Raw genomic sequence first — 7,451 nt, 5'->3', positions numbered from 1 at the left:
TGTGTGTGTGTGGGTCGGTGGGTGTGTGTGGGTCGGTGGATGTGTGTCGGTCGGTGGGTGTGTGTCGGTCGGTGGATGTGTGTCGGTCGGTGGGTGTGTGTGGGTCGGTGGGTGTGTGTTGGTCGGTGGGTGTGTGTGTGTGTGTGTGTGTGTGTGTGTGTGTGTGTGTGTGTGTGTGTGTGTGTGTGTGTGTGTGTGGACGGGGGTGAGGGGGGGGTTCACATGTGTGGAGCAATTATTTGGCAAGTGGTATTTGTGGCGCATGGCTGGGCCTTGTGACAGACTCATAGAGAGCAGAGAGGGAAAGAGAGAGAGAGAGCGGGAGGGAGGGGGGAGGAAGGGGAGGGAATCTTCTCAGTAAATCTGAATCTCTCTCAGCTTACACAATCTCCCGACAAAACCTCAGGCTCAGTAATGCTCGGTACACTGCAATAGTACCATCCGTACCCTTTCTGCTGCTCGAGGACACACAAAGCACAAATCTGGTGAGTAGATCTTTGTATCCTTGTACTGTTTGTGTTTGTCTCTACGTTAATATATGTGATGTATTTCAAGCTTTGCGTGGAATGTGGCTTTCACAGGTAGATACTCTTCTGTCAGACAGAGTGCTGCATGTAGAGCCCCCGGTGTTACAAACTACTTTGTACCATCAGTTACTTTGATGTAATGTATGTGTGGAACTGAAATGTCTCAAAAGGGTCTCTTGATTCTGTAAGCTTTTAATTCCTTTAAGCTGTCAGCTGTGTGCAACATCTCAGCGGGGGTCGGGTTTTAAATAACCAGTGTGTGTACTGATGCACTGGCACATACAGAGAGCAGCTAAAGAATCACTACGTTACATCTCTGAACATTATTCCACTGTCAGAAACAGAAAGAAAGACATTTGAAAGTGTGTGTGTGGGTGTGATGAATGTATATACAAAGACACACATATATGCACTCCCACATACATGCTGTTGTTTTGGGCTGCCTGCAGTACAGCAGTCATCCAGTGTCTTTTCCTTCCCACTCATTTCAGATTGAGCTATAATTCAGCCGGTTTAAGGCTGCAGAGAGGAAAAAATAATGAACTAGAGCTCATTTTTACTAATTTCTCACAATTTGAAATGAGGGTTCAGTTTGTTCTGGTGAATGGTGCGGCTACTCGGTTGTTTTGGCAGATAGTTTTCTGCGCAGTTTTTGCAGTGAAGGGGCCGGCTGCTCTTGGGAGTGTTGTTGCTATGGCAGGATACGCTTACTCTGTGACAGTATTTAGATGGGTGGTATGTGCCTAAGTAAGATGCACATGATTGCCAGGACTCACCAGTACAATCTGCTTGACTTGTCCCTGGCTTTCAAAGTGGAGCTCGGGAGCATGGCTCAGGGTCATCCACTGATCAGAAGGTCAGTGGTTTGATCCCCTGCTCCTCTCGTCTACATGTTAATATGTCTTTGGCCAAGTGACTGATGCTAAATTGTCCTGAGGCAACTGACAGTTACACTAAAGTGCATGAAAGTGAGTCTCAGTGGGTGCTGTGAGAGCATAAATGAGCACCAGTCCATTTACTAAATAATTAGAGAGGGTAAGAGTACAGACATGTTCCATCCTCTACACTGACAGTACACTGTTTATGCTGTCTGTCAGTGAATGAATCTAAGCATCATCACCTTAATCCTTAAAGGGTCATTCTCTTCATCTGGACGTATGCATCCAGACATCATCATCTTAACTTCAAATAAATCTTTGCTATACTTGATGTAACTCTGACCATGAGCACCAGAACCACTGTGCACCAGTCACACACTGTTTTATTTCAAATCCATCACATTATTGCAAGCTAACCGATTTATGCTGCAGTAAGCTGCAGAGTATTTTCATGCAACCTTTAAATAGCACAGTTGGTCTTCCCCAGCTTGTTTTGCAGCACAAAATGTCCAGTTTATCAAACACCACTGAGCAGTCCTTACCCTTAAATTTAAGCTCTCTCTCCTGTCCTGTCTTTCTTATCTTTCTCCATCTCTGAGTGAAGTTAGCTCTTTTTTTTCTCTACCTGTGAAATACAGCGGCTGTACCTTTAGTTAGCAGACACTTTGTGTGACAAACTGTGAATGGACTGGTTCTTATGTAGGTCTTTTCTGCTCTATTTGACCAACTGAAGTGCTTGATGCAATCTTTGCACGCTCAGATGGTCACAGAGAGCTTGTGTTGGTTGATGTTTGCTGAACTGATAACGCTGTATTTGTAATTACTTGCCACTTAAAAAACATAACTCCCTTTATCTTCCTCTCGCGCCTCTTTTGTAGCACTAGCTGGATGCTAAAGTACAGCAACTGCAACTTATAGACGCTCGTTCTGGTGTTGCAAAACCCCCCCCAAAAAACTCCAAAACAAATAAACAAACAAACAAAACCACCCGTCGACTTTAACCCCCGACTATAGCACACGGTTTTACCTATGTGACATACCCTGGTGATTACTACACAAACTGCGCTTCATCTGTTTGGGCTTAAATGCGTTTGATGTCTGAAGACATGCAGTGAAAAAATAGCTCTGCATTAAACAAAAAGAAACAAGCCTGTTTTGAAAAAATAAGGAGTAGAGAGTACAGATTTTTGTTTAAAATAAACATTTTCATTTTACACGTTGGTTTTGAGAAATACCATTTTAACATGTTTAAACTGTTCAGTTGTGCTATTTCCTTTTTCTTAATTCTGTCTCTGGCAGCTTTTGCAAACAGAATTATGATCTGAATGCACTGCCTTTCCAAGATCAGTTCTATTTATTCTCTATAGGCTCCTCTTGTTCAGGGTTTTTCTGCTTATTTCTTCATTTCTATTCATGTTATTTCAGTTATTACATTATATATGGAATATGGTATGCACCCCCATTTCCTACTCCCTGCTACAGGGGCTGTAGGAAACCAATAGGATGGTTTTCTAGACCAGTGTTGATATTTCCATTTACAGTAACTCTGCTCTGGGACCTGCATACATGGAAAGCAGGAGGGCAGCGACAGCAAGATCTTTAGCACAGACCATAGCATCAATAGCAGCAACACAGCCATCAACAATGTCCCAGAGCACCGTTGAGTGAAGGGTAGCACCCATTGCCCCCACCACAGAGTAGCATGGACTGTGCAGAACCAGTTGTCCACTCAATTACAACAGAGACACACAGCAAAGGGACAAGACACACTGGTCTGGGTCTGGGAAAAGCTGCACCCAACTGTTGCTCCCTCACCCAGACATCCCACCACATCCAACGGGCCTGCGGGCATCCATGAGCCCCCAAGGCCCAGACCAAACATCCCAACATGGGCCAACACACCCTACAGGGCGAGGCAGCCAACCCCGTGCTAGGAGGGACCCAGCCAGAGACCAGGCAACCCTGAGCACCAGGTCCCCAGGCCCCGCACCCAGACTCACCCAGAAGAGGCCAGCCACTCAGCTGGGGGCCAGGAGCCCCCACCACAAGCACCCCAGGTCCCACATCCCAAGAACACTAGGTAGTACCCTAGACACTCCAAAGCAACAAACCCAGCTATCCAGTCCACTGGGAGCTGCCAGACCCCTGGAGTCCCAGAGACCGCTTTCATCCATGTGCAAGTCAAACAGGGAAACGAGAGTACAGCCGACCACTGCGACTAGTTGGAATTGGTCAGTGGACCCAGAGAGACCGCTGCAACCCATCCAGATACTAATGGAAGAGGGAGAGAGGGAAATTTTTATTGATGTTAACAATGTATTTCACCTTGATAAAGTGCTGTTTATCAAGGTGATGGTAGTAAAGGCACCTGGTGTTGGCCTGTGCACTGCTAATCCATCACAGATAAGATTAAGGAGGGAGGAGCAGGGATTAAAAAGCAAGAGGATGTTGACTGAGTGGCCAGACAGAGAGGGAGGTTTTGGAATCATGTCACTGGGCCTGGAGTCTGACACTGATCAAAGCACTGGAATAGAAACCTAAGACAATGTAACTGGTTAAAAAGAATTGTTGATTTTAATTTTAATTTACAAAAAATGTAAAATAAACATATTTGACAAAGATTTGATAAGGATTAAAAATGTAAAAAATTCATAACAGAAAGGGGATCACTTATTGGATTGTGTTTATGTTTGTAAGCATAAAATAAATATATAAATATATGTACTATAAATAAATCCCTGTGGTTGTGTGAGTTCTCCGTCTTCCTACAGTGCAGAGACATGCAGTTAGTGGGGTTATATGCTGATTTTAACTTGCCCATAGGTGTAAATGGTCATCTGTCTCTCTGTGCTAGCCCAGCATCAGGCTGGCAGCCTGTCCAGGGGGTACGCTGCCCTTTGCCCTATGGTAGCTGACATAGGCTCCACCTCTCTGCGACCCTGATAAGGATAAGTGGAAGGGAATGGGCGGACAAATTGAATGCTACATCAGATGTATGTGCAGAAAGCAGTGAGTATGTAAAAGTGTATTAAAAGCGTGTCAGGTGTCTAGGAGTCTAATGGCAGCGGGGAAGAAAGACTTATTTAGCCTACAGGTCCTAGATTTCACACTTCTGTATCTCTACCTGAGGGTAGACGTATGAACACCTTGTTTTAGAGGCTGATGGGGTCTTTGAGGAGGGAAGTAGCTATCCTGTGGATTCTGTGATGGTAGACGCTCAGCAGAGAGGGCAGTGGAGTCCTGATAATCTTTACAGCAGTCTTCAACACTTTCTGGAGTCCATAGCATAAGTGTTGCCATACAACACTTTTATGAAGCTGATCAACATGCTCTCAACCACACAGCTGAAAGAGTTGCTGAGGATCATAGGCAAGATACCAAACTTCCTCAGCCTCCTCAGAAAGTATAGCTGCTGTTGAGTCCTCCCAACTAGCTGTATGCTGTTAAATATCACTGATGCTCTTCAGTCTCCTGAATGAACAGTGCCTGGTGCCTGTCTCCTCACCTCCATCCTGTAGGCTGCTTTATCACCAGCAGTGGTGAACGTTGGGATGATGTTATCCTTGTGACAGGAAACACAGTAGCCTGTGAACAGGCTTTTGGTGAGGAAAAGGTTGACTACACTGAGACTACACTGTAAAATCTGTCAGTGGATTCTAGATTTTTGATTATAAGGGGTGTAGGAGCCATTTTTCGGTTAATACCTTATGTATGCCACTAGAGGTCATTTTTTGAGTTTTTGGTATGGTGAAGGTATTTAAGGTAGACGCACGTAATCAGCATCAGGTGTGTTGTTAATCGGAAGAAGGCAAACAGTTTGTGACCGCTGCGCTGTTGTGTAAAATTGTGTTGGGATAAACATCTAAAGGACAAGATGAGTACAACTGGAGTTATTGGACTGTTTAATAAATTCATGCATACCAGTGACATCATGTCACCCCTGTCACACCGAACGCCTCAGTGGCTTCAAGTGTAGGCGTAGCCTCTACGTGGTACAATATTTTATTTTTGATCTTTAATTAAGTCCTACCATTAATTAATGCTTCGATCTTAAATATGATCAACCTATCTCTAATGATCGGCTATGTACCACAGGCCTTCAAGCTGGCTGTAGTTAAACCTTTACTCAAAAAGCATCTCTAGACCCAGCAGTCTTAGCTAATTATAAGCCAATCTCCAACCTTCCTTTATATCAAACATCCTTGAAAGAGTAGTTGTCAAACAGCTAACAGATCATCTGCAGAGGTTTATTTGAAGAGTTTCAGTCAGGTTTCAGAGCTCAGCACAGCACAGAAACAGCTTTAGTGAAGGTTACAAATGATCTTCTTATGGCCTCTGACAGTGGACTCATCTCTGTGCTTGTCCTGCTAGACCTCAGTGCAGCGTTCGATACTGTCGACCATAATATCCTATTAGAGCGATTAGAACATGCTGTAGGTATTACAGGTACTGCGCTGCAGTGGTTTGTATCATATCTATCTAATAGACTCCAGTTTGTGCATGTAAATCAGGGGTGTCAAACTCAATCGCACAGGGGGCCAAAACTCAAGGCAGACTTTAGGTCGCGGGCCAAACAAGATAAACATCTATTGAACACACTAAAACAATGTTTTTTAAACATAAATATGAATAAAAACAGACGGGAATATTATTCTAGAATAAATAAACTTAGAGAAAATAAACTTTAACTTTAAATATTTTGCTCTCCATAAAAATATATCCTGTCAAAACTATGCAAGTTAGAAATATGAACATCCTGCTATAACCCCAGAAAAAATAAATGAAAATTGTACTTTTAAGTAAATGCTAAAATACAAACAAATCAAAACAATGAGATTTTGTTGCTATTATGCCATTTTATAAAAAATAAAATAAACTTAACATATTTTGCTCTTCATAAAAATATCTCCTGTGAAAATTATACAAAATTCAAAATATGAACAAGATGCAAAAAACCCCCCCAAAAATATAAATAAAATTTCTGCTTTTCAGCAAAAGTTAAAATAACAACAAATCATAACATTCAGTTTTCTTTGCTCTTATGCCATTTTGTCAGAGCTGGATGCTTGGCATTTTTGTTTGTCAACAAGTTCATTTAGGTTTGGTGTGCAGTGCGCTCAGTTTACCTGCAAAGTGCGCATTTGGGAACACTGTTGCGCCGACTTGGTTCAACATTACTTGGCAACAGGGAAAGTGAGGCAAGTTGCACTGGTGCATTTGTGACTCCCATAAGAGCAGCTTCACTTGAAACGCCTTCACCGCATCACACATGTCCATGAACTGACAGGTTTCCTTGCTGAGCTCAAAAACTCTGTTGAGAACTTTTCCCCAACTCAGCCAACGGACCTCTGTATGATGAGGAATGTCGGCAAACTCTGAATCTATTTTCCACAAAAAAGACTGAAACTGATGGTGATTTAAACCTTTAGTTTACAGTTTGCATTACGGTGATCATTACATGCTCCATTTTATGACTTTACCACACAGCGTTTCCTGGTGTGTGATGCAGTGATATGCTGTTAACTCGCCAGTACAGTCCTCCTCCTGCATCTTTAATCACATCCTGCTGACTAGTGCACTTATTTCACTGGTAGTTACACTTTGACATACGTTTTCAAAAATGTTATCCCTCCCAGGAATTTTGGAACATTTTCCTAAACTTCTGCCCAATGTTTACAGCATTGATGAAACTTGATATAATCAAACATTCACCAGTGCTATTAGTAGCTGTTGGAAAATTTGTAATATAAAATACATTTTTAGGCTTGCTTTATATCAAATATAATAAAAAATGGGGTGGTCAAAAATATTAGCCCTATTTGCTTTCAAACACTGAGAGTAATTAACCAATCAGCTTTGAAACCACATCTGTGCAGTCAATTGACTTCCTAACAAGATTCAATTGCATAAAATAAATAACCTTTGTAAAGGTAAAGGTGAAAATACATAATTGAAATGGGTATATATTTGTTTTTTGTTAAGTTGCCTAATAATTATGCACAGTAATAGTCACCTGCACACACAGATATCCCCCTAAAATAGCTAA

General features: G+C 42.4%; 1 protein-coding gene across 3 annotated transcripts in view; it reads left to right on the top strand.

The window, feature by feature from the left end:
* The first annotated feature begins 297 nt into the window (after nucleotides 1-297).
* The window catches only part of palmdb (palmdelphin b), a 92,620-nt gene continuing 85,466 nt past the window's right edge, over nucleotides 298-7,451 (top strand). The window contains exon 1 of one of the 3 annotated variants that reach the window (XM_005939300.3): nucleotides 298-485. The gene's annotated coding sequence lies outside the window, so the exon portion shown is untranslated. The remainder of the gene's footprint in view (nucleotides 486-7,451) is intronic. The other 2 variants (XM_005939297.3, XM_005939299.3) reach the window with 2 other exon arrangements.

This window comes from Haplochromis burtoni, unplaced genomic scaffold (genome assembly GCF_018398535.1).
Source record: "Haplochromis burtoni strain Fernald_Lab_line unplaced genomic scaffold, NCSU_Asbu1 Contig_261, whole genome shotgun sequence".
NCBI lineage: Eukaryota > Metazoa > Chordata > Actinopteri > Cichliformes > Cichlidae > Haplochromis > Haplochromis burtoni.
The sequence above is the reverse complement of the archived record's forward strand: the minus strand, read 5'-3'. Positions and strand labels throughout refer to the sequence as shown.